The 26,269-nt window shown below is 41.2% G+C and overlaps 1 protein-coding gene across 1 annotated transcript in view; it reads right to left on the bottom strand.

The window, feature by feature from the left end:
• Positions 1-26,269, bottom strand: part of KIT (KIT proto-oncogene, receptor tyrosine kinase) — a 142,472-nt gene that overhangs the window by 62,810 nt on the left and 53,393 nt on the right. The window contains exon 1 of the mRNA XM_080385965.1: positions 1-26,269. This exon is cut by the window's left edge and continues 2,432 nt beyond it; it is cut by the window's right edge and continues 53,393 nt beyond it. The gene's annotated coding sequence lies outside the window, so the exon portion shown is untranslated.

The raw sequence follows: 26,269 nt of genomic DNA, 5'->3' as shown, positions 1-26,269 counted from the left end.
CTGGAAACAACCTGCCGCAGGCTGACTTTTGTGGGAAGGGGAACAAAAAGAGAGAGAAATCTACAGACTTAGGAGACACTGAATACAAATGTGTAGATAAGAATTATAAGCTTGGAGAAATATGTGAAATCCTGTATTCCAAAAGCGCACTTCAGCTTGAAATCCTTGAAATGATTTAACATTTACGGACCAGGTCCTTTGAACAGTCAATTCAAAAGGTTGCTTTTACACATCCATGGGACTACTTACTGGAGTAAACATTGAATAGATTGATAATATTGGTAAGATTAAGCTAAAGTCATTGAACAACTGGTGCCCTAATGAAGGAGTTATGTTATTTCTGTATCTGAATGGAAATGCATTTGGAAATTAGCTAGTTTGATAGTTTCGAGGACTTTATTTTTCAGGACTAAAACCCTTTTAATTCTAAATCTTTACAGATTTCATATATATAATATGATATAAATAATCAGTGGGATCTATTTTATCTATGGCATGACATATCTAATGAGAAGAGAGGAAAATACCCTTCTGATATAGCTAATCAATGCCAGCTAGAATCCCTCCTGATAACCCTGTGATAACAACTTCTTCTATAAGGTTATACTTTCCTTTTTCTAAATTGCAGATTGATAGATCTTAGTCTGGGGCATCACTGTTCTATATAAACTGTCAGCCCCAGCAAGCCTGAATTAACTCCTCTGTGATTCCTGAAGGCTTTGAGAAATTATGAGGGTTTGAAACATGTATCGATTTACCAATCATTGTTGTAAAAGCTATCTAATTATTGACATAAAAGTTTGTTAAGCCTTTTAAAAGTGAAAAGTGTTTTCTGTCTTTTGCATTCATCTAAAACAGCATTTCTGAAGACTGGCTGCCAGGAACGTCATATGACCACCGTGCAAAAATATATACTTGGCACTCCGTTGTATCTTAATTTTAATCAACAAAACCATAGCTGTGAATTTTCTGAGCCTCTTGTTTCTTAATTAAAAAAATAATTTATGAAATGTCTTGGTCTAAACTGTTGGTACAACAAGGTATAATCCAGCTGGACCTATTTTCTAGAAGCCTTGAGATTTTGGGACATCCTGTTGCATTTATTTTTTATTAATTTCCAGTTTTCTACACCCTCATGCTGACATGTAAGGGTGGATAAGTGGAGAAAACTGGTAGTATTTGATAGGCACATGTCTTAAGACTTCATCTGTAGATGGTAGGATTATAATGTCTTGCATACAGTTTAACTGAAAAGCTTCATCTATTTTTATCAGGGATGACACTAAAATAAATGCAGATAAAGCGGGCACCTTTATGTCATTCCCCCTGGGATATGAGCCTTCAAACTGGCTCCATTCAGTCTTACTAAAGTGGGAGGTATCTCTTATTCCCTTTTAATCCAATTTTGTAAAATACTCACTAAATCCCATTGTGCCCGTGATCTTAAATCACCATTGCTATCCTAGTTAATTAAAGAGTTTTCCAGCATCGAATGTCAAGAGCCTAGATATGTTCGCCATTGAAACTTGACATATATGCTGTTTTTAAAGACATCTTGTATTATCACATGCATAGCAGACTATTGTAAACTGTTTTATCAGTATGCGCTTAAGTGGAAAATAAAGGCTGTAATCTTCTTGATAACATTTTTTGTTAGTTTATAGCCTGCAATCTTACTAAGAAAAGAGATTTGTCTATATGAACTGCCAAGTACAGTTCTTGACTTTATCGCTTGCTGCTTTATTTGTACAGGCCACTTCAAGAACTGACTTCATGCAGCAGCTTAGGTCTTTGCAAGTGTTGTTTTGTCTTATTTCATTCCATTAGTGGTTTCTTCTTTTATTATTATTTTTATGAGTTTAACCTATCAAAATAATTGTGCGTTCTCCTTTCCCAGCTTGCTACCCTTCCCATCCTTCCTTGGCCTTCCCATGCACTGCAGCCTTGGGCTACAGACCTGGAGAGCCTTGTCCTTGCCCTCTCTGCCCGCTCCCAACAGGATATTAATGCCTTGGTTGCTGAAAACATATCCAGGCTCTGCATCTCGTGACAAGAACTAACTTTGCTTTGCAGTTCATAAAGAGTCCTTCTGTGTTTTCTCACAGTGCTTTGGCATATCTGAAATCTAGATAAATGGCTAGAGAGGGGTTTGGTGAGGCATTTTTTTTCTGAGCTGACTAAAGCCACATGAGATCCAGTTGACTCCTTTGGCATTTTTGTTAAACTGCACTATTTTGCATATGAATTTGGGGGTCAAATAACAAGAAAACTGAAACAAAAGCAAAACCTCTCCCTTGACTGAGGTGATGTATGTCAAAAGTGTGATATGGAGAACAGGGTGCTCATCTTGCCTGTGGTCTCTGAGTAGATAAACTGAAAAGCTTGTTTGTTTTATCACTTCTTGTTTGTCACTTCACCTCTCAAAGTATCTTTCTTTAACCTATTTTAATGTATCATTATTGAGGTGTGTCATAAATTGCTTGGATCCTTTTTAGCCTTGCAAGGCATCTTCAAAGTTCTTTAGGTCCCATTTTGTTTACATCTTTGTTTAGTTTGCAGAAATGTGCTGGTTCCCCTTTGTTCAGCTTCAGAACTTGTTACTAACCTGGGTTGTACTTTACAGGCCAGCAGCCTCTCTTGACTCCTCCTGCCAGCGCTTCTCTCACATGCCTGGCCTGGAGCACTCGGCCTTTGTCAGGGGAGCATCATATGAGCCTCCTGCTCCCTCCTGGTCCCATCCTTGGTGCCTGCTCTGCCCATCTGCTTCTACAGAGCAAGGCAGATTTGTTACAACCCTGCCACCTTGTCTGGAACAAGGACATCAGTGTCCAGCCTTAAAAGCAACTGTTATTAAAGTCAAAGCATTTCCGAGAAGACAGTTCTTAAAATAGTAAACTGGCTGCACATGTGACCCATTTAGTATTATTTTTCATAGAAGGACCAAGAAGCCTGGTCTCCCTGGCTGCTTCTTTGCAAAGCTTGTTTCAGTTTCTGCTCAGTTTTGTTCAATCCCCAGGATGGCCATGGGCAACCGAACTTCTTAGAGAGCTTTTAGTTAGCACCTCCACTTTCGAGTGGGTAACTTTCATCCTTGGTAAAACAAGGCTTGCAGTTTGCAGCAGATGGATGAAGTATCCGCATAGCTAATAGCTCCTCCATTACCTCTCACTTCTGCCGCTGCAACTTTTTGTAACAATTGATACCCTTTTGTATGGGGTAGGTAACCCTGACCAAGGCAACACTGCGGTTCTTAGGTGAACCACACAGCAGGTATGTATGTATTCACATTTTCATTACAATCTGTCTTCACAGTTCTTGGTAAACAAACATCTCTAAGAGATTATTTTATATCAGTCTTATTCTGTTTTCATACAACTGTCTTGTACTGCCAGAGGCCTTTGGGGCTTTTTTTTTCCAGCAATGTATATTTGTGAATGTGGTGTATATTATAAGCCCCAAGCCCACAGTACTGATAGGTGGCAGGAAAAACATACACACTACGGGAAGAGTAAAAGACAGTCAAAGATGCATCCCCATTAGCAAAGTCATGCCCATCACGTCATCTAATCCTCTATTTTTTTCACCTGTAGAAGTTTTTTCAGTCTTTTTGATAAGTTTTCAAACTGAGGTGGTGCAGTCACCTGTGAAAATTTCCGTTTGTAGCCTGTTACCTAGTGTAAATGATCTTTTGCAGACACTTTGAACTACTTCTCTAATGGATGTTGGCTGCCTGGCGTCCTGGGAAGGCCTGGGATTGCACCTTGATGAATTTGCATTTTGATGACTTAGTATGTCCAGGCTGGGTAACCAGAAAGAAAAAATTGCTTAATGAAGGCGCCCAGGACTAAAAATGGTATTTGTCCCTGTAAGACAGGTGTTGTAAAGACTGCTGTTATTAATTAAATCATCTAGCTTTAGAAGGCTTGTGAATTTGGACCTGAAGAGGCAGTATTCTATTAAGTAGGATTGATACTTCTTTTTTCTCCTCCTGTTCTGAGTTTAAGCAGGTTTAGTAGGGCCACATCAGTTCAGTATGCTCAAATGCAGTGAAATGAGTTTCAGGATATGTTTTCTGGGACCCTTTTCCTATTTTATCTCAGTTCTTTTAGGGACCTGATATTGAAATGATGCATTACCCAGATGTGCAATGTTTATCTAGATGTTTCTGCACATTTTTCTGTACGTATCTGTCTGATATGGAATATAAACAACTGCATTGGCGTAAAAGATATATTCTAAAGACCTTATCTGGTTTTGTCCTAGTGTGTTCAGATGGTTCCCTCTTGTGTGTTGTCTCTGCTTCTGAATTGAAGAGCACTGCTGGCAAAACCCTTAATCCCAGTTGCTGACCATGCATACGGCAAGGCTCCAGCTTGTGTACAGGTTCTCATGGTCAGAGGACTCTGCTATTAGGAAGTGACATCCAGCAGCTGCACCGAGGTGCATTCTCAGGGCTCACAAGCTCTTTGCACCTGCAGCGGAAAAGCTTTGCCTTCACTTCTGCCTGTTCTAATTTTTACAGAGCAGCACACAGGACCGGTTTGGGTCAGGAAAGTATCCACCTGAAACTGAGGTTTGGGATTCTTTGGGGTTCACACAAGAAATTGTGGAGTGTCCCTTTGCCATCTGCTCCTTGTTGGAAATAATGCAAATGTAAATGTCAGTCTTGCAGTTTAGTAGCCCATTATCCCTCTAGGCATAAGGCCTTTCTTGCTCAGGGGTGGTGCATCCACTGGGACTCAGTTTTCACAACCAATAGCATGGTTTCTGTGTCTGCCTCCATCCTGCACTACACCTGCGTCATTCAGGCCTGCGTTTGTCACATCAGTTTGCAAGACACTGGCTGTGAAATAGGCTTAGGAAGGTCCTGACCCTTGTCTCCCTAATTCCGTCCCCTGCTGTGGCATTTCAACTTACTAGCTCTTTGTTTTGCTGCCACAGCTATTTTGAGGAACTATAGAAAAGACTATTTTTTCAGCCCTAATCTAGCCCATGATCTGGTTTACTGTATGGCTTTACAAACAGGGCTACTGCTAAATTGTGAGAGGAAAAGCAATGAGAACAAGCAGTAAGAAGGAACTTGCCTGCTAAAGCCAGTACCTTGCAAAAGCAAACCCTTTTATCCTGCAGGACACGGCCTTTAAGTACCAAAGTAAATGCCATGATGCCTCTCTCTGAAGCCAGGTGTGAAAGTACTTACAGGTGATTTCACCATTGTAGATGGACCACTACACTAAATAGCCAGGTGTGAAAGTACTTACAGGTGATTTCGCCATTGTAGATGGACCACTAAATAGCCAGGGCAGTTTAAACAATGCGAGGCAGCAGCAGGCTCCTCCTAGGAGCGGATATCTTGGTTATCTCAGAGCCATTTCCCCTGCCTCGTGTCAGCTGGCCAATTGTTCTGTGCCCAGTCCGGGCTGCTGCTGCCGCCTTTATTTATGCTTATATTAAGTGTTATACAAGTTGTCGGTTATAGGTACAATCTGTTAAATGCATGTTCTGTGATGTGTTACCAGCCCTCTGTACAGCCCACATATGGCCCATTGTTAACACAGATGTCAGCCCAGGAGCAGCTTGCTTATCTCGATACACCTCAGAGAGCAGGCAGCTCTTCCCTCCCAGCTTTTGCTCTAGTTCACGTGTCAGAAGCGGATCATTTGTTTGGGGCTTTGGGGATGAAATTAGTATAGCAATTAGGATGTGGCTGTGGCAAACATCCACTCATTAATCCATGACAACGGGCACTGGGTTTATGACAGTGACAAGAAGTCAAAATAACATGGTAGGGCACCTCTTTTCAAAGGCAAATTTAACAGGGGCTGTTTGCTGAATCTGAGTCTCAAGCTGGGGTTAAATCTTGGGGCATTATTATCTGTAGAATCTCGATGCTATATTAATAATTCTCACTATGCCACCACTGTACAGCTGATAAGCAGAAATATGCAGAAAATGTTGTAAATAAAATTTAGAATTCTTCTTTCATCTCTTTCACAGATGATTTTTCAGTTTCTCTAACATGATCATATGATGAGGCATGTGTTATTTTGACCCTTGAAAGCCTGGAAGAACATTAGCATCTTAAGTTCCTTTTCAAACACTTCAGAAATCCTTCATGTAAACAAACACTGGAGATGCCCAGGACGAGCATCACATCACAGCCCTTGGGTTAATGTTTGGCTGGTACTTTCAGCCACTGATAAAATAGAAAACTGCAGCCTGTGTTCAAAGCATTAACAAGGTCCTGGATCAGCACGTCAAATATCCATTCATTTTGTGTTCATGCCATATTGCTGTCTGGTCAGCTACATTGGATCAAATAGTATTGACTGACAGCTAATTGAGTTTTGCTTCTCTTAGTTCTTTGATGAAGACAGGACCCCTACTGAATTGAGCCAGCTGAGGCTAAGATTCACCTGAATCTAAGCTAGATGGTAAGTGTTGTCTATAACGAGTGCAGAAATGCAGGCACTTCTGGAGTGAGTTACCCAACCTGATGCAGGTGGGATTAATCATCCTCTGGAGACATCTTTCTCCTCCTTGGAGGGAATGTAGACAGATGCCTCACTTTTAGGTGGCTGAAATTATGTGAAAGTTGTATATGCTGTTTAGTCTCAAAGGTTAACAGGCATTTCCTTTAGATGCCTAAAAAAACATTAAGATGAGCAAATACAATCGATGTGTTTCCTCTGTAAATAAATCCAAAGCAGAAAACCCAAAACATTTAGACATGGAGACTCCATCACAAGCGCAGATCTGTCTAGATCTTGCATCACTACCAGCTATGTTTCATGTGAATGGCACAGCCTTAAAGAGGTCTGCAGGTCTCCTTGCTCAGTGGGGAAAAAAGGACCCTGCAGCTGCAATATGGCACTGGGATTTGGAAGCCCCTTTGCACTCCCCCACTGGAGAACTTCAGTGAAGTTTCTCTGTGCCACAGTGTCTCCAGCTATAAAGTGCCCTGACCTCCTCTGCAAAATGCTTTGTGCTCTGTGACTAATGAGGGCAACATAAGAGCTAAGTATTAGCCTCCCAAAGCAGTTACTGAGCATCTCCAGTATGCACCACATGCATTTCCAGTGTGCCTCTGGGCCTCGTTAGCTGACTGGTACATATGCCTCCCTGAAGCTCTTCTCCTTTCTTTGCATCAAAACCAACATAGCACAAAGGCTGCGGGTTGCAGACGCCCTCTTGCTCAGTTTCCCCCTAATATCTTGCCTGAACGGTCGTCCTTCCATTAATGATGATGTGGAGCAAAGAATATTTCCTGATGGAGTCAAGAAGCCCAGCAACTGTGTTTCTGGGTGAATTCCTCTATTGGCGTGTGCTGCCACACTTAATTCTCTAAGAGTACTTGTGAGCCACTGAGACAGGGTATAGCTGTGTGTTGGTAAGCTGGACCAGCAGCAGCTGTAGGTACCAGAACCTTCTGCATCCCTGCATTACGGTGATGCCCCAACACCACGTGTTCTCAAAGTGGTTGTGCTGCCCCTGTCTGTCACTTACTCGTGCTTGGCTTTGTCCTCTCCGTCGTGCTAGGCAAAAATCTGTGTGGCCACATCCTGGATCCAGGCAGAGAACTAGCTTAGCTGAAGTATTGCTATAACACAAAAAAAGGAGGTGGAGAACAGGGTTGCTTAAATTAACACCACTGTCAACAAGGTGCATCATGGACTGCTACCCATGCAGTTGTTTTCTAGGTCTTATTTGTCTCCTAGAGCTGACAACTTCTGGCCATTGCCTCCGATAAAGTTTTCAGTTCCTTAGCTAGACTGTGGTTCCACATAGATTTTAAAATTTCCTTCTCCCAAAGACGTTTGAAGCAAATTACAGCTCCTTTTTCACAGACATACTAAAGGATATGCAGGAAATGCTCTTAGCTCATCTACACTGAACCTACTGCTGGCAGGTGCAGAGCATTGCCAAGCAGGATGCACTTTGGGGCAGGAGAAGGGGAAGGGGTGGAGATGGCCCCCCCGGCAGTCAAAAATATTATGGGATTACCTGTCCTACAGCTGCAGCAAGGGTCTGGCCTCAGGAAGCCCTGCACAACAGATGGGCAACGTTGCATGTTTTACAAAGGGACTTCCCCCTGGGACGAGCTCTTGAGTGTGCCCCAACGTGCACCCGAAGCTCCCACGTCTGTATGAGCTCCCTGGCGGGGTGGGAGCGGAGCCTTAGTGCTGCTTGTGCCTTGGCCGCATGACCCCTCTGCAGGGGGTATTACCAGAGAGCTGGTACCCCGGGTTGTATGACCTATTGATGGTGATGTCACTACGTTAAATAACATCATCGGAAGGAAACCTGGAAGGATGAGGAAACGAACCATTTGTGCACAAATTGCTGGTAGACTTCAGTACATTCTTAGGTATGATGTTTCTGAAAAGGCTCAACTTACATGTTATGTTTTCCCCAGACAACTTTAATTCATATTCATTCATAGCCTTCTTGCACTATTTGATTGACTGCAGCTCGATTAAAAGGAAAATGATTGCTAACTCCTTTTTAGCCAAGTGTGCAACAGTATCTCAATTTTAACAGCAAGCATATCTTTAGAGGGCATCTTTTTGTTAAGCAAATTATTATAGATTTTGCCCAATCTATAAAAGAGCAGTTTCACTGTTCTTCTGATTCTCATTTACTTTTATGATAATCTGAACATTTATAAGACAAGACATTGTTTAGATGTTCAAAATAGAGTTGTATTTATGGACCGTGACATCAGTTTTTATGCCATTTCACTCTATTTTGCGCTGTAATTAAAAGTTCTTTTTTAAACAAACTGTATCTAATTTCTGTGCTAAATCAAACCAGTTAGTGGGGAATGTTTTTACTTTTAACTAGAATGTCATTAGAGTCAAGACATGCAAGTACAATCCAGAATTGTAAGACATCTCTGCAAAAAAAAAAAAAAAAAGAATTGACTGCAAAGTCTTTGTCTACACTAGAAGTGGAGGTTTTTTGGTAGGGAAATGATGGCAAACCCTCATGAAGAAACACTGCTTGCACCAAAATAAAGTCCTTTCCCGCTAGATCTTGTTTCAGTTTTCTGAACAGAAGCAGCAATACCAAGAAAAATTTTGCCAGCCGAGCAGCATTTGTGAACACAACTGTGTTGATGAGAGCTGCGTATTGTCAGCTCCTCCTTGACACCATTATTCCAGCAAAAAATTTTGGACCTAGCTAACGCTGCGATTAGGAGCTTGAAGCAACAGAATTAGTGCAGAAGTGACATTCAGTTTTACAAATGGAAATAGTACGCAGAGAATTTTTAAAAAAATATTTTGTCCTTGTAGAATATTGAGTTTGTAAATAGACCAATGCTCCAGTTATTTTTACAAAACTACATGCTGGTCCTAAATTCCTTTACAGTATGCCTTTACAGGGCCACACATTGCATGCATATATATATATATATATATATATATATATATATATGTAAAGTTATATATAACTTCACTATTTCTTCAAATATATCATTGTTCTCTGAGAATAAAGCCCATGGCAAAATATGAAGTTTTGAAAAGCAACTTGCTTTTTGGGTTTGCTAACAAAGAAACAGCATATGACCAGTGTCTCTTGCTGTAACCAGTGCTGCAGTTTTTACACTCAGCTAGCACAGGAAGGTTCAACTGCAACTAACTAAAATCCTCCAAAAATTGTGTGGATTTCTCACCCATTGATGGATGACCCAGATCAAAATTCAGCCCCTGTGGTAGTATTGTCTTCAACATGATGCTTAGACCTCATGGCCGCCCCCCAAAAAAGTTAAGTGTTAAATTCCTCCCCCAGACAGTATTAAAGAACTGGAGCGTTACCTGTGACCCAGGGGAAAGCTGTAGTATCTGAGACTTTGATGTCTCTGGCACTAGTCAGTGTTGATTAAAGACTGGAGACAAGCTAAATGAGAGGCACATGACTGTGCTTGGTTAGCTGTAGACAGAGTCAAATATTCAAAGCCTGAAATAAAGTCTTAGATCTCTACCTTTAATAGTACCCATGACTCACAGGGTAGCTCACAAGGTCATTCAGCTCTCTCTTGCATTACTCTGGGTCTTCACAGCTCCTGCTGTGGGAAGATGTCTCTTCCCAGGTCTGTCCTGGAGAGCCGTGCTCTGTGGTGGGGCAAGAACTGAGCTCAGTCTGTCAGTCATCATGATGGCTAGGACCTACCTGTTCCTCTCCTTCACCTGCTGCCTCACTTTTTCTTGTTTTCAGCCTCTCCTTTCTCATGCCCAGCCTCCCACCCACCTCTCCAGCCCCTTCTTCTGCCACACTGCCTCACTGACAATAATAACTTTCAAAAGCTAAAAGTGGCGAGAACTTTTCCCAGGTTATTTCGGCTCCTGATAAATATGAACATCTCTGCAGGCATTCAGGGTGGGATGCTGCCATAAGCTGAATGCCAGAGAGTGCTTCCCATCCTGACTTGGAGTGTACATCCAAGTAGGAGAAAGTAAATCCCTCTATTCCCAGCATGCCTGGCAAATCTGCATCTCTGCTAACCCTAGGAAATCTCTCCCAGACACACATGAATTGCCTTCTTTGTTTGACCTGTTTCCTATGTATTAAGCAGTGGGGACTTCCCCCAGTTTCTTTTTGGTCTCTTTCATCTTTGCTTTTTTCTTTTTTATTTTTTTTTTCCCTGCTTCTATACCCCATTATAAATAAGAATTTCCTAATTATTTCTGGTCTTTAAAAGTTTCACGTGATGATGGCATACTAAGGAAATGAAAGAGGGAAGATATATTTGTGAATTGATCTGGTCACCCTCAGGCTTTGAAGTGGGAAAATCTTGGGTCTGGGCAATTCATTTCTGATGTAAAAGTTTCAGTTGCATATCTGGGGCACCCATTAGTGCAGGGGCAATCTGTCATAGGGTCTCCCTATATGAAATGCTTGGTGCCCTTGTTCTGTGAAAAAAGAGTTATAAACGCAGGAGGTGACTAATAAATTGAGGGACTGAACACTCCACTAAAAATGTTCATTAACAACAAGATAATTACTTTTCTTTTTTTTTTTTATGTAAAAGGGAAACAGAGAGATTTGGTTTTATTGATATCTGCAAGATAAAAAAAAAAAACCAAAACCAACCAGCTATTAAGTCTCCAGATAAATACATTTCCTTGCAACACAAGACATGTAATTCCATGGAAACAAACACACAGACATAAACTGGGAAATGCTTGGGGGTATTTTTAATTTATCAGCATAGGAAAAAGGGAAAGTGAGTATGAGTGTCACAGAAGCTATAACCAAAATGAAGAGAGCATGCATTGTGTTTAAATCTTACAGATAATGTGCTAAAGATTAAGTTGCCTACTAGTAACACACAGCACACATTTTAAAGTGGTAACACATAAATCAGATGAAAAGAACAAAAAAAACCGATTTAGTAACAAAATATAAATTATGATCATATTAATATAAATCTGTATCTGGTGCAATTCCTGCTTGCATTTTTAGGAGGCTGTTAATTAAGAAACTATGACATTAGTCCCATTTTTCTAAATTGCAAGCAAAACCCAAGGCTACAGTTGAGTGTGAGAAGGATTTAACCTCTGCAACATCCCACTGGGCACATTAGACAGACAAAGTTTACTAAAACTGATGTCAGATTATAGAAATAATGATTCTAGCAGCTACTCTTCTTCGCTGATGCACTTTGGCAGCGTTGTTTCATTGTTAATATCATAGGACAGACTTGCAGGAGCTTCCCCATGGGAATCCCCCTCTAACCTCAGATATTAGCATAAACAGCTGACTTTCTGCCAGGTTTGGTGACCCTGCAAAGAGCTGCTGCAAGCTTACTCGAGCTTGGAAAGCAGTGCTGTCCTGTAAATGACTTGCTGATCATTTGTCCTGGCCTTTCATACCTCTGGTGCGAGGTTAGAGTAAAGGAAGCTAATAATTTCATCTCTTCCTCCAAATGTGATGGTGGAGCCTGTGGGCAGGTATACTGCTTGAATCTCATCTGCTCAAATTGATTTAAATTTTATGGGTTCTTTTTAATGAGTAGGACTGGTGGCTGCTGCCAGGAACATAGATGCGTACACGGAAAGGTGGCAGTAATTACTTTGTACGTGTGAACTATGCAGCGTCTTTTCTCATTTTCTCTTAGCTCCTGCACCAGAAAGGCCATGTTTTGAGAGACTTTTCATAATTCCTACATATAAACTAGTGAAGAGAGACTCTTTCCAAAAGCCCTTGTTGGAGCTTCAGCACAGGTAGGTCCATGAGATGCTACACAGGGCTGGACTCTGGCCCCCTGAGCCTTGACAATAAGGCAGCAAGCCCCGAGTTCAGCATTCATTCCAACGCAGGACCTGAGAAGAGCTTGGTTGGCTTCCAGATTCCTACATTTTCCTGCCTATTAAGCTGTCGTACGTCTGGGGTGGCTTGATTCTGCAGCATCTATTTCCTGCAGTAATTCTTTTAAGAAACTTGAAGTTACCTTTCTCCTCCACTTGTCTGCAAAAGGCACCGAACTTCTGATTCGAACATGTCCAGCATCATAACATGCTGGGGAAGATCCTCCAGGCATTCATAGCTTCTTCAGGCACTGTCTGTCATATTTGGATTCAGATGTGCTCTAATTTATTAACTTTCCCTCTGCATATCTTGTGTGTCTCCAGCAGACCTAGTTTTGAAGAAAAACTTTATAATATGGTTTTGCAGAATGCTTTTTGCAAGCATCTCTAAAATAATAAGGGTTTCAGTCAAAGGGAGGTGATTACAAAGGAAAAGGTGGGAGAAAAGTAAAATTTCTGCAAAGTTCAAAATGTTTCCAGCAATTACTAGCAGTTTTCCGATGCATGAGTTACATTTTCAAGCAGTTCTTGAGCCTTCTCAATACAGATTTTCAGATATATCTGTTTATGACTGAGGCTTACTGCATAATGCAAATAATGTAGCAATACAGCAAGCGTGACATAAACAGTACGATTAATGTCAAGCTCACAGATCCAGTGTCTGCGTGATACGTCCTCAAAGCGCTCTTCACCTCTGAGTTACACATTTGAAATCAGGAAGACATAGCCTAATTTTCATTATCTTTGGATGCTCAGCAGTATTTAATAAGAATGAAACTTATGCATGCATTTTCTCATAAAGATCAAATCTCACTTGGGAAACTTGATAGCTTTTCTTCGTTGGCTTTTAATTCTTTTGGTAAATTAACAACTGAAGAAAACATGATAGAGGTAATTTGAATTAAAAACAGCAACAGTGTTTAATACAGCGCCTTACAAAGTCTTACTCTCAAAATTAATTCATGATAGCTTGGGCATAAAAATTGCTATGTAAATTGAAAATTGCAAGCCTTAAGCATAACCAAGCTGGACATCTATAATGTTTTCACAATCAAAAAGCCTTTCCTCCTCCATGGGAAAAACTTGTCAAAACACAGTCATTCTTTGTTTGCAGAGCTGTGTTCCAGACATGAGAACTCAAGACTTTTTAGAGAAGTTTGTAGACTCTGTAACTGTTTTAGACACGCAATCACAGTATGATTTCCTAGACCGATGAATTCAGGCAAATCAATATTGCCTGATCTCTTGGGAGTTCTAGATTTGCCCGGATTCTGTTATTTGGCACACCTTCAGGTCTCTGTCAGACACACATTTATTCATTTTTCTTGCTTTTTCAACATCCCCTATATCAGATTCCTCTACCTGATCCCGTGTGAATTGAATAGAATTCTTACTGGTACCATTTGTTATTATTATAAATATATATATATATATTTTATGCACAGGTTGCCAAGTTTTTAAACATGTTTTTCTCTGTTCCTGTCTGCATGCCTGAAGAAGAGCCCTAATTTCCAAAGGAAGAACCTTCGCAACAACCCCTTTTGAAGTATATCAAAGATGCTTTAGAAATGCAGGTATTGTTAATCACTATTATGTCACTGGACCGCTGAGCATTTTCTGCATCTCCAGAGCCTGTGGAGCACATTTTCTTCCAGTAGCAAGTATCCCTTTAGACATATAGATATCTTTGTAGTTAAATGTACATTTAACTTTATTATGAACGTATATCAAATTAGAGAAGTATTTTCAGGTGTGTCAGTACAGTGATACATTACAGTGCAGTCATCATGACTTAAGCAAATAAAAGCAATATTCCTCATCTTTGAAATGTTTGCAGAATTACATACTTCCTTCTGTAATGTAAATAAACAAGGCAAGAGGTTACATGGATAGTCAACACTCCTACCTGGTACAGGATACAATGAGACAGATCTCCCACACACCAGGTAAAGGGCAGGTACTTCTAACAAGAGTTGCAATGATTGATGTTAACTGCTTGCAGTTAAAGAGGCCTTACCTAGAGGAAAAAGGCGGACTGCTTTGTCTTGAGAGGTGAGAAAACAAACATTATGTTCCTAAATACATATCATCCCAGGAAAAAGAGAGGAAGAGAAGCTGCCAAGAGGACAATGCTTTTGCCCTTGTGTTGTAAGGCCCAGAGACCAAGGGGGTCAACTCTTCCTGAAGCTGGGGACTGACTTTCTGACCTACAGAGGCAGTTCAGTGTTTTAAGCTCATCTGAGGGCCCATCATTCAGATACAGGACAAGTCTGATAGGGCTGGACACGGAGATGCATTTGCCCCTCTGCTCACCTGGAGACCTCACTGTGAGCCAACTCGAACTGCTCAGATTAGAGAGAGAATGCTCAGGAATGTCTCAGGGTTTCGAGATGTCTCAGGAAACGGGAGTTTGCTGTGGCTGAGGGGTTTTTGAATGTGGATGGACACTTACTACTACCCCTGTCTGAAGTGAGATCCCACATGGATAAGAGCCAACTGTGAGAAGTTACCAATATGCTTTATCCCTGTTTTTATGGTGTTTGAGACTTGTTTGAATCAAGATCCCACAAACATACAGCCTTGAGTGCTTCCTGTTCCAATTATCTTTGATACAAGGCTTGCAGGAAAGCTCTGAAGATGGATTTTTTCTGTGGCTTTAGCATTCATCTGAAGGGACTCATTGCACTGATGCCCTTTGATGACAATCTGTGAGCGTGCCAGCTTGGTGAGGGCAGTCCCGCATTTAGCCGTGTCTGCACCCAGAGGACAGAACCAAGTTCAGCTACAGAGGTCGTTAAGCCATCTGCTAGACTCTCAAGTGGACTAATTTGCTCTGGTGCAGCCCTGGCTATGTCCCTAGGGCTCAGCTACTTCCAAGGCTACAAGTGAGAAGCTCATGGGCTGAACCAGCATGTGTGCCAGGAGCATGGCTGAAGGAGAAGCTTGCTTTGATAAGCCATGGAAAGGCAAAATCGTAAGATGCTTCTTCCCATCCTGCTTCCCACAGCATCTTTGGTGACGTTACTTTTTGGGTCTCTGCAAACACCTTCAGTCACTCTCCACTGATTCCAGTTGATGGTCCTCAGTTCTGTAATATACAGCCTCTTTGATATGATGTGTGGTTGAATGATTTGCAAGCATGGACAGGAATGCAGTACTGCTTCAGAGGAAATGTTCCATAATACTCACTCTCACCAGAATCCAGTTGTCAGACCCACAAATTTACCCACTGCTTATCAGCAACTCCTAAAGCCAGTTCTGTGCTGAAAAACTTTCCATCTAATACTTCAAGTGCTGTTTTCAAACACTGAGTTAGCACTTGACTGTGCTGGCTCTGCCTGAGTGTATTTCCTTAGCTGAGATATACTTGAGGATACTACCTGAAAGACACTCATCCCTCCCATCCCAGCCAACACTCCACCATTGCAAGAGTGTCCCTCTGACCCAGAATTTCTACCCTGGCCCTAAACTACCCTCTTGCCCCATGTGTTTCCATGAAAATGTGTTTCCATGAAAATATGTTTCCACATTTATGAATCCATATTTTCTCATGAGAAACTGCTTCATCAAAATATTTCCTGTCAGCTGCAGAGAAGGTGGGAAGCACAATGCCATCCAAAAGGGTATATGACAGTGAGATACCCTCTCCAGATCAAGACATTTGAAATTGTTCAGCTATGTCTTCCCAAAGACACAGCTTTGCTGGTAGGTGGCTGGAGACTGTGCCGGAGAAGACAGACCTTTGTGTCAGGTACATTGGGGACATAACTCTTACATGGCTTATCTTCATGGAAAATACTACCAGGACAGTTATATTAACACTCTGACAAAAGTCAGGTGGGACATCCTTTTCCAAAGCAAGTTCATTATCGATGCTGAGATAGGGATTAGTGTCTCTCACCACCACAGTTCACATCTTACTGTGACAGAACAAAACACTTCTGGCTACTCCAAGCAGTTTCCAAGGCTCCCTTCAGCTTCAGGCACACACCCATTCCATGTTCATGGGATTTCCTTTCAGCGCTCGCAGCAAAAGTCTTATTTATTTACAAAAATGAAAAGCAAGCAAGATTTTGAGATGCATGTAATATGCTGCAGATCAGTGTAGCAGCCCAGTCTAAGCTCTTGAAATAGTGCTAAGCCTTTTATCTCAAAACTGGGCTACCTCCGATAAAGCACTTTGGTCCAGTGTGTGTGCAAATTTGTGCTACTTTAAATCTGTGATGATATCACAGCTCCCTCTGTGGACTGTCATTCCAAGCCTGGAACTAGAAGATGTTAAACAGCAGATACAAAGATTTAAACATTTAAATTCAGCAGGTCTGGATAACCTGCACCTGTGATTTTTAAGACAGCTAACTGAAGAGAACCACAGAGCAGAAACGGTGATTTTCAGCACACTGGAAAACTTCCAGCAGTTCCCAGAAGACTGGAAGAAAGTCAATGGCATGTCAGTATTTTAAAAACCTGTAGCAGGAAGCTTGGCTATTACAGGCATATCAGAAGTATTTGGAAGCAAAGCAAAATGTTGAATTGTGAGTATAGAACTTGATTTTAAGGATAGAAATAAAACTTTCAGATCAAAATTGGTTTATGGAAAACAAATCTTATTAAACTAAATTAATAGCTCTTTGTAATAAGACTGGCCATGGCTAGAGACAAGTTATTAAAGTAAAGGAAGAAGACACAGTACTACTATTTTTGCAGAAACTCTAAAGCATCAGAAATTCCATGTTTAGACTGAGACTGAAAAAAATAAATATTTAAATTGCTTAGCCAAAACTTACAGAAATAGCTCTTGGGTTCCAAAGTGACTAAACACTTCTAACAAAACCTTCTCTCCTTTGCTATCAATTTTGAAACATAGGAAAAGGTAAGATCAGTATTGCCTACCCATGTAAATGGATTTTTGCATAAATGAGGCAAAAACTAATGACAGCAAAATAGTGATGGCTTTGATTGCTGCTGAGCAGCTCAAGTTATGCAAGTATACAAATACTGTTTCAACAAATGAGTAAATGGCAGTGGCAGGTACATTCACCAATAAGCCTTTGTTTGGGATGTTCTTTCTTATATATTCTCTCTTAAATAGTCAGGCTGTGGCATTATGCTCCAAAATAAATACAAGTTAGTCATCTGCTGCACATCAGCAGTATGCACCAGATGTTTGAAAGCTGTGAATGCATTTAAAAAGCCATTTTTACAATGTCTGATTATTAAATAGGATGAAAATTTTGGGCTCCATGCAAGAAGCTACAATGACTGTCTTGTCTATGAAGGATTAATTCAATTTGTGGCAGAATGGCTGCATTTCCCCACTGCCCGAGAAAGTGGAGGAAATTAGTATAGTCACACTCTTACTGAAGAGCACAGGAGCAAGCCTGCATGTGTACATTCATGGAGAAATTGGGTTTATGTTGGTCTGAACTCACCAGACCTGTAGATTAAGAAAAGTTAATGAATCCTTGTTAAAATCCTGTGTAGACATTCCCACGTGGAGTGAAATACGTCTTATTGCATTTTGATTTAACTCACAGGTAGGTGTAGCAATCACCCCTCAGACTCAGCTGAGAGTTGCTGCTCCTTGGCTGAGAGTTGCCACCATGAAGGTGGGAGATGGGGAATTTATTTCAATTTTCACTGGTCTGAAAAGCCCAGGCTTAGGATGATCACATCTCCAGTTCTCTAACCACTGCCTGCCACCACTTAACACCAGCCAAAGGGTGTGTGTCTGAGATCTACAAAGGTACTTTGACACCTACCTCATATCAGCTTCCCATGGGTGTCGCTGGAGACTGGAGATGGAGCCAAACCACCGTTTGCTGAGAATCGCTCCTTACCTGCGTAGGGAAGGGGTCCCTGACAGAGATGTACAGCCAGCACAGGTGTATTAGTGAACACTAGTAAGAGAGTCACAGCTTATTTTGGAAGAAAAAGAACATTTTCCAGGATAACTTAAATAAAAAAAATGGCCTACGCTTGCCACCAGACTCTACTGGTGGTCCCATTAGCCCTGTGTAGAGGTGTCCCCCAAGGCAGCTCAGGGTGCAGCTGCACTAATGTTTCTATTCAGATCAGGAGGGTCCTGTTGAACTGCACGTCCCAGTTTAGTGTGCTTTGTGAAGCTGTGTTGGAAACCACAAGCTGGGTTCTTCTGGGATCAACGTAAACCAGATGGTACAGATCAGGAGCATGCCCATGGGGTTCCACTTACAAAAGGGGGAATGGACCTGCCTAGACCCAATCTGAACTGAACTAAAATCTCCATAAATTTGTAAATCACAAACATCAGATCCTCTGCACCAAAACTGATTTGCTTTGCAGTTCACCCTTAATACACTGCCCTGATGCTACTGCAGATATTGTCCACGGCCCCACACCAGTTTGGTGTGTTCATCGTGTCTAAATGTCTCTGTGTAAAACAAAATAGCATTTTCTGTCTTTGAGCTGTAACTGAAAGAGCTGCATACCCACACAAACTATTCTGCACCAAAAAAAAAAAAAAATCTTCTATTTGGGACCAAAAAACCCTCTTCAAATAAATCTTGAAATAAAATGGGAGAGAGAAAGTAGAGATACGGAAGACAGCAACAGAACAACACAAAGCATTCCTCAGAGAGAAGTCTTGAGTCCCAGCCCATGGAGCATTTTCTGCAATGGGCTTGCTTATTCCTCTCCAAAACCCTCAGTATCTCTGACTAAAGGGAGTAATTTTCTAATGTGCCTGGGTAAGCAGATGACAAACATAACATCCAAATCTTTTTCATCGGGAAAATGGAGTTTTGCATAGAATTCTTTTTGCAAAAGTGGCTGCTTTAAAAAATGCCTACATTTTTTGGAAGACTGTAAGTTGGATAAAACTCATGAGATTTTGATTTTTCAGAAGTTCTCAGGCTATGATCACTTTAGTGCTTAAAATACGGGGGAAATTTTAACCAAGAAGCCTAGCGTGATTTTCTTTTTTGCTTATGCATAAATCTTACTGGGAACAGGATCTGTGTTAAAAGAAAACACAGAAGGTCTTCTCTAAAGTGCTACAGTTTACTACAACTGCCACAAAGTAAAGTTATGGAATTTTTTTAAAGAGAAATGTGTGAATTTAGATCCAGAGGTAAGAGTGAAATGGAGGAAGATGTTGGCAATTTTTATTTCACTTGCAAACTAAAATGGAATGATTTTTAATTCACGTTTTTAACATACCTAGTTTTTAAAAAACATATCCATTGAAAAGCAGAGAGAAAATATGGTGTTCTTCCAGTGTGATAGAGGTAACTAAAACCTAGATACATAAATGCAGAGGTAGATGTAAGAATACTACACTATTTAGAAAAAGCTAGTTGGTGGAAACCTGTGAAAATATTCAAGTGATGTTTGCTTTCACCTACATGTTATTAGTTAATAGATACATAATGAAAATTCAAATAAGAAGACGGCACTAAAATTACAAACCTGTCGTTTCTGACACTGCTGTCTACCTTTCTAGCAGCCAGGATTTTGCACATGGGCTGTTCCCTTGGCAGACAGGGAGATCCTTTTTGTTATATTTTCTCTCTCGCCTGCTTGCTGCTTCCTGTCTGCATGTGATGACGAGATGTCATTTCAACACACAGCATTGAGGCGGCTGACAACAGCCACCACGGCATCCCAGTATGAGTTGCTTTCAGTGCCAGAACCAGGGCACCTTGAATATGAAAACTCCCAACCCATGGTCTAACATAGAAAAATATTAGCACAGATGCCACAGGTGGGAAAGCAATGTGCTCGGTCAGGAAAGGACCAGGCACCCAGCTGCCAGCTGGCATTGTCCAAGGAGCTGCACCGATGCCACCAAGCACATAGGTGCTGAGGTCACCCAGCTGTAACATGGAGTGAAAAATTCAGGGAGGGTTCTGGTGCCACGTGTACTGCCTCAGAGGGAGGGGATGGCCCAGCACAGAAAGCAAGGTTTCTCTTACTTTTCAGGCCACAAAGGTAATGGCTTCCCCTAGATTCCTTGTCCTGTGTCCATGCACGTTGATGGCAAAGTGCCAGGGTGCTCACCGCAATGGGAAGCAGGGCTGTGGCATTGCAGCTCTGGAGGGGTGAGACTGGGTTGGCTGTGTGAGAGGTGAAACATTCTGTGGAAGGAGCAGGTTGTCACCAGGAAGGGAAAAGGAGATGTAAAAATTCTTGCAGCCACCCCCTTGCCTGTGTGCCATGCTGCCTGACTGCCACCCATGGCTGCTGCTTGCTGTACCCACCAGTGGTGACACCTCAGCAAAACAAATCTGGCCTCAGGTGACATACATGAGTCATATCCATTTTGACATCAACTTGTAGTGGAACCTCAGGAGAGTCCAAGGATGGAGCTTGTCTCCCACTGGACACCAGGGCTGTTCTAACCTGAGAGGCCATTTACACGATCCCAATGTCCTGAGACACTTTTAGCTTTCCCTAAACGATTTGTCAGAGAAGTTTGTCCAGACCCATTCCTAGGGGTCCCCTGCCTCCTTTAGCAATGCCTTGCAACATTTCATCTACTGAGAACCGTTTTCCTATTGCCTAACATAAATCACTCTTGCTGCTGCCCAAGTCCCTAAACCTCTTGCCCTGTCCATCCAGGATGAGAGGAAGGGTTTGCTCTGTCCTCCTTCCAGCTACTGCTTACATGTCTGAAGACTGTTACTACGTCTCCCTTTCATCTTTGCTTATTGAGGCAACCATGACAATAGCAATGTTCTTCAAAGTTTGTAATCAATAGACATGGAAAGAAAAATCAATCAGATTGACTTCTTGAGGGAAGTGAATTCTTTGGCCTACTTTGTAGCAAAGAGATTTCCTGACCAACCAGGATATTGCTCTGTGTGCAGGGGACAGGGGCGGCAGTAGCTCTGGGCTCTGCAAATTGGGAGGGCAAGTGAACTCTGGTGTGAAAATATCCATTTACCTGTGGGGGATTTTTTATGGTACTTTCCTCTGGCAACTGAAGAAACAATTTTCAGAGGTACTTAGCCACCAAGTCTAAAATGAAAGACAAACCCAACATCAGAAGGGAATTAAAAGCTCCTCATCGTCTTCAAAAGTCTTTCCCCACATGCTTTTATCAGGGATCCTAGTGTGAAACCACCAGTCCTGCTCATGCAGGACAGTGTGTGAAGGAAAGATGTGGCAATGGCCTGTTTCAAAAGTTCAAATTCCCCTGAGCAAAACCAGCAAAGCAGACTCTGTGTCACCTGGGCCAAGCTTCTGGTGGAGTGGAGGTCCTCTGCATTTCATACACCACATCCTGTCAGCACAGGCTCTGACACGGTCGCCCCAAACTCTCAAAGGCAATTTTTCAACAGCAAAAAAGAAAAAGCATCACAAGGTAATTATTATGTAGTTTTAGTACACACACTCATCATTTGGTGCTCAAATGGAAGAGGGTCAGACTGCAACAAAAATTAGTGATAGGTGCTACAGCATAATGAGTGCTAGGCTGTATTTGGTTGGGTGGTTTTATTGTAAGATCATTGATCAATAACATGTTCAGAGATTTTACACAAATTAAAGCTTCAAAATCTCACTTCAGTACTGGTTTTAGTTTTAAGTCAATCATTGATGAAGATGGCATATGCTGCCATGCTAATCAATTCATTATTCCATGCAAATACAAGCAAATAAATTTAAATGTAATTAATTGAATTATGTTAATATTAACACAGATGCATACACTTCCATTAACTTGAAACGGGATATAATCAAGTCATTAAAAAATAGCCTCTGGGTATTGGGAGATTTTTGAAGAACACAAAGACAGTAAAATTCTGGGGACTGAGTGCTGACTGTACAGCTCACAAGTGCAACAGATCCATTAACAAAACAACCAGCTTTTCAACTTACTGTTGGCTACAACCAGTGTGTTCCTCAACTGTAACGCAAGATAAGAACATGGCAGTTATTAATTTCAATGACTCATTAAATAATAGAGAACAAGTACATATAGCTTTATCTCATCTCTATAACCACCACAATCAATGTTCCCGCAACTTGAAGGAACACTCTGTTGTCATTGACTGTCAAAATAAGCTACAGCTGAGAACTGGCTGGGTTTCTCATTAAAATAATCTGGCAAACTGAAGCAAATTAACCCCATAGTGAAAACGATGCAGTCACTTCAATGGGTAAAAGTAGCTTGTCATGTGCAATGCTCTGGTCAGTGCTTAAATAGCATTCTGCAGAGCGATGCAAGGAGGGTCACGGTGTGTCACCTTCCAGATGCTCTGAGGGACTGCAGGGCATGTGCTTCTGTTTGCTTTTTCACACATGCATACACTCACACAAATAATCCAAGAAATACTCACTGAATCTATTTCAAAATAACTTTCATTGCATGCTATAACACTGTTTTCATTGGTTCCACTGAAAAACATGAATATGCCATAACACAACAAATTCTGTTTGTGTAGCTTATGGCCCGCTAAAGCAATATGTTAGTATGATTTGTCACAACAATAGCCTAATTTGCCTGTTTTAGGAAGGAAAACATAATCCTCTGGCAGCATGCAAAATATTTTATTTTCCCTATGACAATTAAGGCTGTATAATGAAGAAGAAATGTATCCCTACAACCAGGGCTCTAAACAGCTGCAGCAGATTTGTGCTCAGTTTCACCTTTGACGAGTTTTTCCTGTCTTCCCGTATCTGTAAACCCATGGTAATGCTACTTTCTACCACTCTTTGTCTCGTGTTTGGACTGTAGCTTTTCAAGGCAAGAGCTGTCTCTTTTTATGTGCAGTACTGCCAACTTAAGATGTTTTTCACATGTCTCATGATATTTGATGTTTACCGCAGCTCTTGTCATTATGTGAGAATCTCAGAATTCGTTTAAAAAAGAAAAGTTCCAGTCTAATAGCTGTAGATAAAAGCTCAAATATGGGCCATGCATATACTGTAAGCCTCAAAGAGCAGAAAAAAGGAGGATAACAAACAACAGGAACCCTCTATTTTTATAGCTGCTGGTAGATCAGTGTTTGTTTGTCCTTTTTAGTTGATTATTTGTGAACCCTCAGTTTTGGTGTTGCATCCTCAGTACATACAGCACAGAAAACAAGGCCATTCCCACCTACTGAGGCTGATGAAGCAGCTGGAGAAATCCCCATGGTGAGACCTCAGTCCTGCCTTTGGACACGTGAATATGGACCCCTCCTCCTGGGGCTAAGGCTACTGGAGTCAGTTTGGCTCCTCATATCTCCACAGCACTTGGGAAAAGCCAATGTTCATCCTGTGTAACCTAACACAGTTAGTAAAAAACAAATGTTGCTGCTTTGCTGGTACAGGGAACTAAGAAAGAGCATCCTCTCAGCACCTCTTCTTTTTCCTTATAGTATTTATTTTTCTCACTGTGTGTGGATTATTTTTTTTTTATTTATTTTGTGTGTGAGTGTGGTAAGGTTTGGCAGCATATACACTGCCTGCAAGCACCTACTTCTGCTGCTGGTCCACCCCTGACAGCTAAGCAGTGTTCAGCTGATAGGAGAGCTGTTTGCCCACGGCTTCTCCTCTGAAGTGAAGCTGATATGTTGAGACTCCCTTGCAATTTAGTTCTTGCAAGGCCAGCATCTCCCTGCTAATCTGTGGCCTTGTTTTCAGGTTGTGCCATCCTACCTGTAGGAAAAAGATGTTTCCCTTTCTACACTTAGAGATTCAAGAGGCCCTTCTCCAGTAGCACTGTTTTGAAGAAAAATACCCTGAAATGTGGTGGAAATCCAGGGGGGAAGGAAAACAAGGGAGGAAGGAGAGGAAACAACATTCTTGCTCAAAGAAAAATATTTTTCATAACCTGCCCCATCTGTATGAAATGAGAGGAAAAAATACTGTTTTGTTTTCTCTTAAGCTTTACTTTATTCACAGTAGCAGCTTTCTTTTCCCTGTGACAAGAGCATGTATGTGTATGTACCATTTAGACCTTTGTTCAGCTATAGCCAGTATTTTTCAGTATGGATTTCTTTTGTGGGAAGTTACCTTTCTCATTATGCCTCAGTGATGGTGGTTTTGGCAGGAGGTGTGTATTCTTTTCCCTTATGTCCTTCCTGTACAGAGGAGGAAATCCCAAGCAGTTGTAATACCTGCGATACCTGTGATTTTGGACTGCTGTCTGGCCGTTGACTGTGGTCTGCTGAAAAGCGTAGCTATTTCTGTGGTTTCTGCTGTGGGAAAGTAACTTATGTTTTCCTGCAAGTTTCATGGAAATCATGTAGATTTGCGCTGACACAACTGAGGAATATGCTTCTGTGACTCCGGAGAAATACTCCTCCAATGCAGTACTCAAGCTGATCCGCTACAGAAATCACATCTTTCACCTCAGTTTCCCTATCTGAAGTTATGCTTAATTTGCTGTTTTAAAGAAGCATAAGATTCTTTGAAAGAATGCACATTATGTCCTAAAAGAAAAATATGGTTGATCTATTTTGATTTAAGCAGCATAAACTCCTTTTTGCCTTTCCTATATTGTCTGTTTCTTTGCTGCAATGTAAAATTTACGTTACTATCTGGATGAAGGATAGGAAACTGCGTTGGGTACAATGCACTAACAAATAATGTCATGGTACCTGATGATTTGTATCACATCAATCCCTTTGCAGGAGAAGCAGAAACAGTAGAAAGATCCTGCACAAGTCCTACAGTCTTATTGTTCACAAGGTAGGTAGTGCTGGAGATTATCTGTTGAACAACAATAACTATTCTAGGTTTCCTGAATTTTCAATGAGCTGCAGGCACCAGGATAAGCTAATCTCATGTATCATTACGTCTGCAATACAGATGTGTTCCTTCTGGCTACCAGTTTAGGAACCCCTGAGAGTTGATACAGAAAACCAGGAATTTTTAGGAAGTAATTAATCAGAAACATTGTATACATGTGCTTGAGGATTAAAAGAATCTACCAGAAGTGCTTTTTTCCTTCCAATAAATATGCTTAACAACCAGCTCAGATACAGATGTTTTCATGGTAAACATCTACATCTGATCACATGAAGTCCACACCAGTGGACTCATTTCAGACTGGAAGGTATTTTAAGACCCCATAGATGGGTCTTTCCATCCATAAGCTTCTTTCAAAACAGCCTTCCCATCAAGCTGATTATCTTCCCTAAAATTCACACTTGGCAGTGCTTCAGGTGGAAGGCATTATCATTCCCATTATATCATTACTGTCTTTATAATGGCTGGGTAAATAAGACATTATAAAAAACAGATAGCAGCTATTCCTTTGAGATTTGAGCTTTGGACTGTGGCTGTGGCCTGCTTCGGTTATTATTTACTGTGATTTATGCTGAAGAAACTTAAGCTTATCTTTTTGCATCAACTTTTGCAACCCCCACCATGTGTGCTTTTAACTACAAGTTACCGACTTGGTTTTGCATCGGTATGTCAGCCAGATCTGACTTTCTCTTGACTGACATAAGAATTGGACTAAACTTCTGAGCCTCGCTCTAAGTAACATTCCTAGAAGCAATGCTGGACATTTTCCAAAGTATAATAACGGTTTCCTTATTTTTTAAGAACCCAAACCTCTCGTGCTGTAAGAACATGTTAGAAAAACAGCAGGAGCAAGGAAGGATGATAACAGGAAATCTTCTCAAACATATTTGAACTACCAAGTATCTATCATTTACAGTTCCAGGGGCACTGCCTTGGGATTTTAACAGGGATAGCATACAGCCTCTGCACGCACGGTTTTTTTAAACAATGTGAACACTGGCAAAGTAAATGAGGCACTTGGCCAGTCTTTGTGAACATAGTATCAGGCAGCAGGATATAGAGATAGCTGTACAAACAACCTCTTTGCTAGTGTCTTACAGTCAAGAACCTCTTCCTATTTCTTAGTCTAGTGGAAACTTTCATCCCCAAAGTCCCAGACTTGCACAATGGCAGACTGAGCACGAGCACAACTTCTAAAGTGACCAGTAGAGCCTGATACTACAGTGTATTGAATTCTG

The sequence above is a fragment of the Falco punctatus genome (assembly GCF_963210335.1).
Source record: "Falco punctatus genome assembly, chromosome: 1".
NCBI classification, from domain to species: Eukaryota; Metazoa; Chordata; class Aves; order Falconiformes; family Falconidae; genus Falco; species Falco punctatus.
The sequence above is the reverse complement of the archived record's forward strand: the minus strand, read 5'-3'. Positions and strand labels throughout refer to the sequence as shown.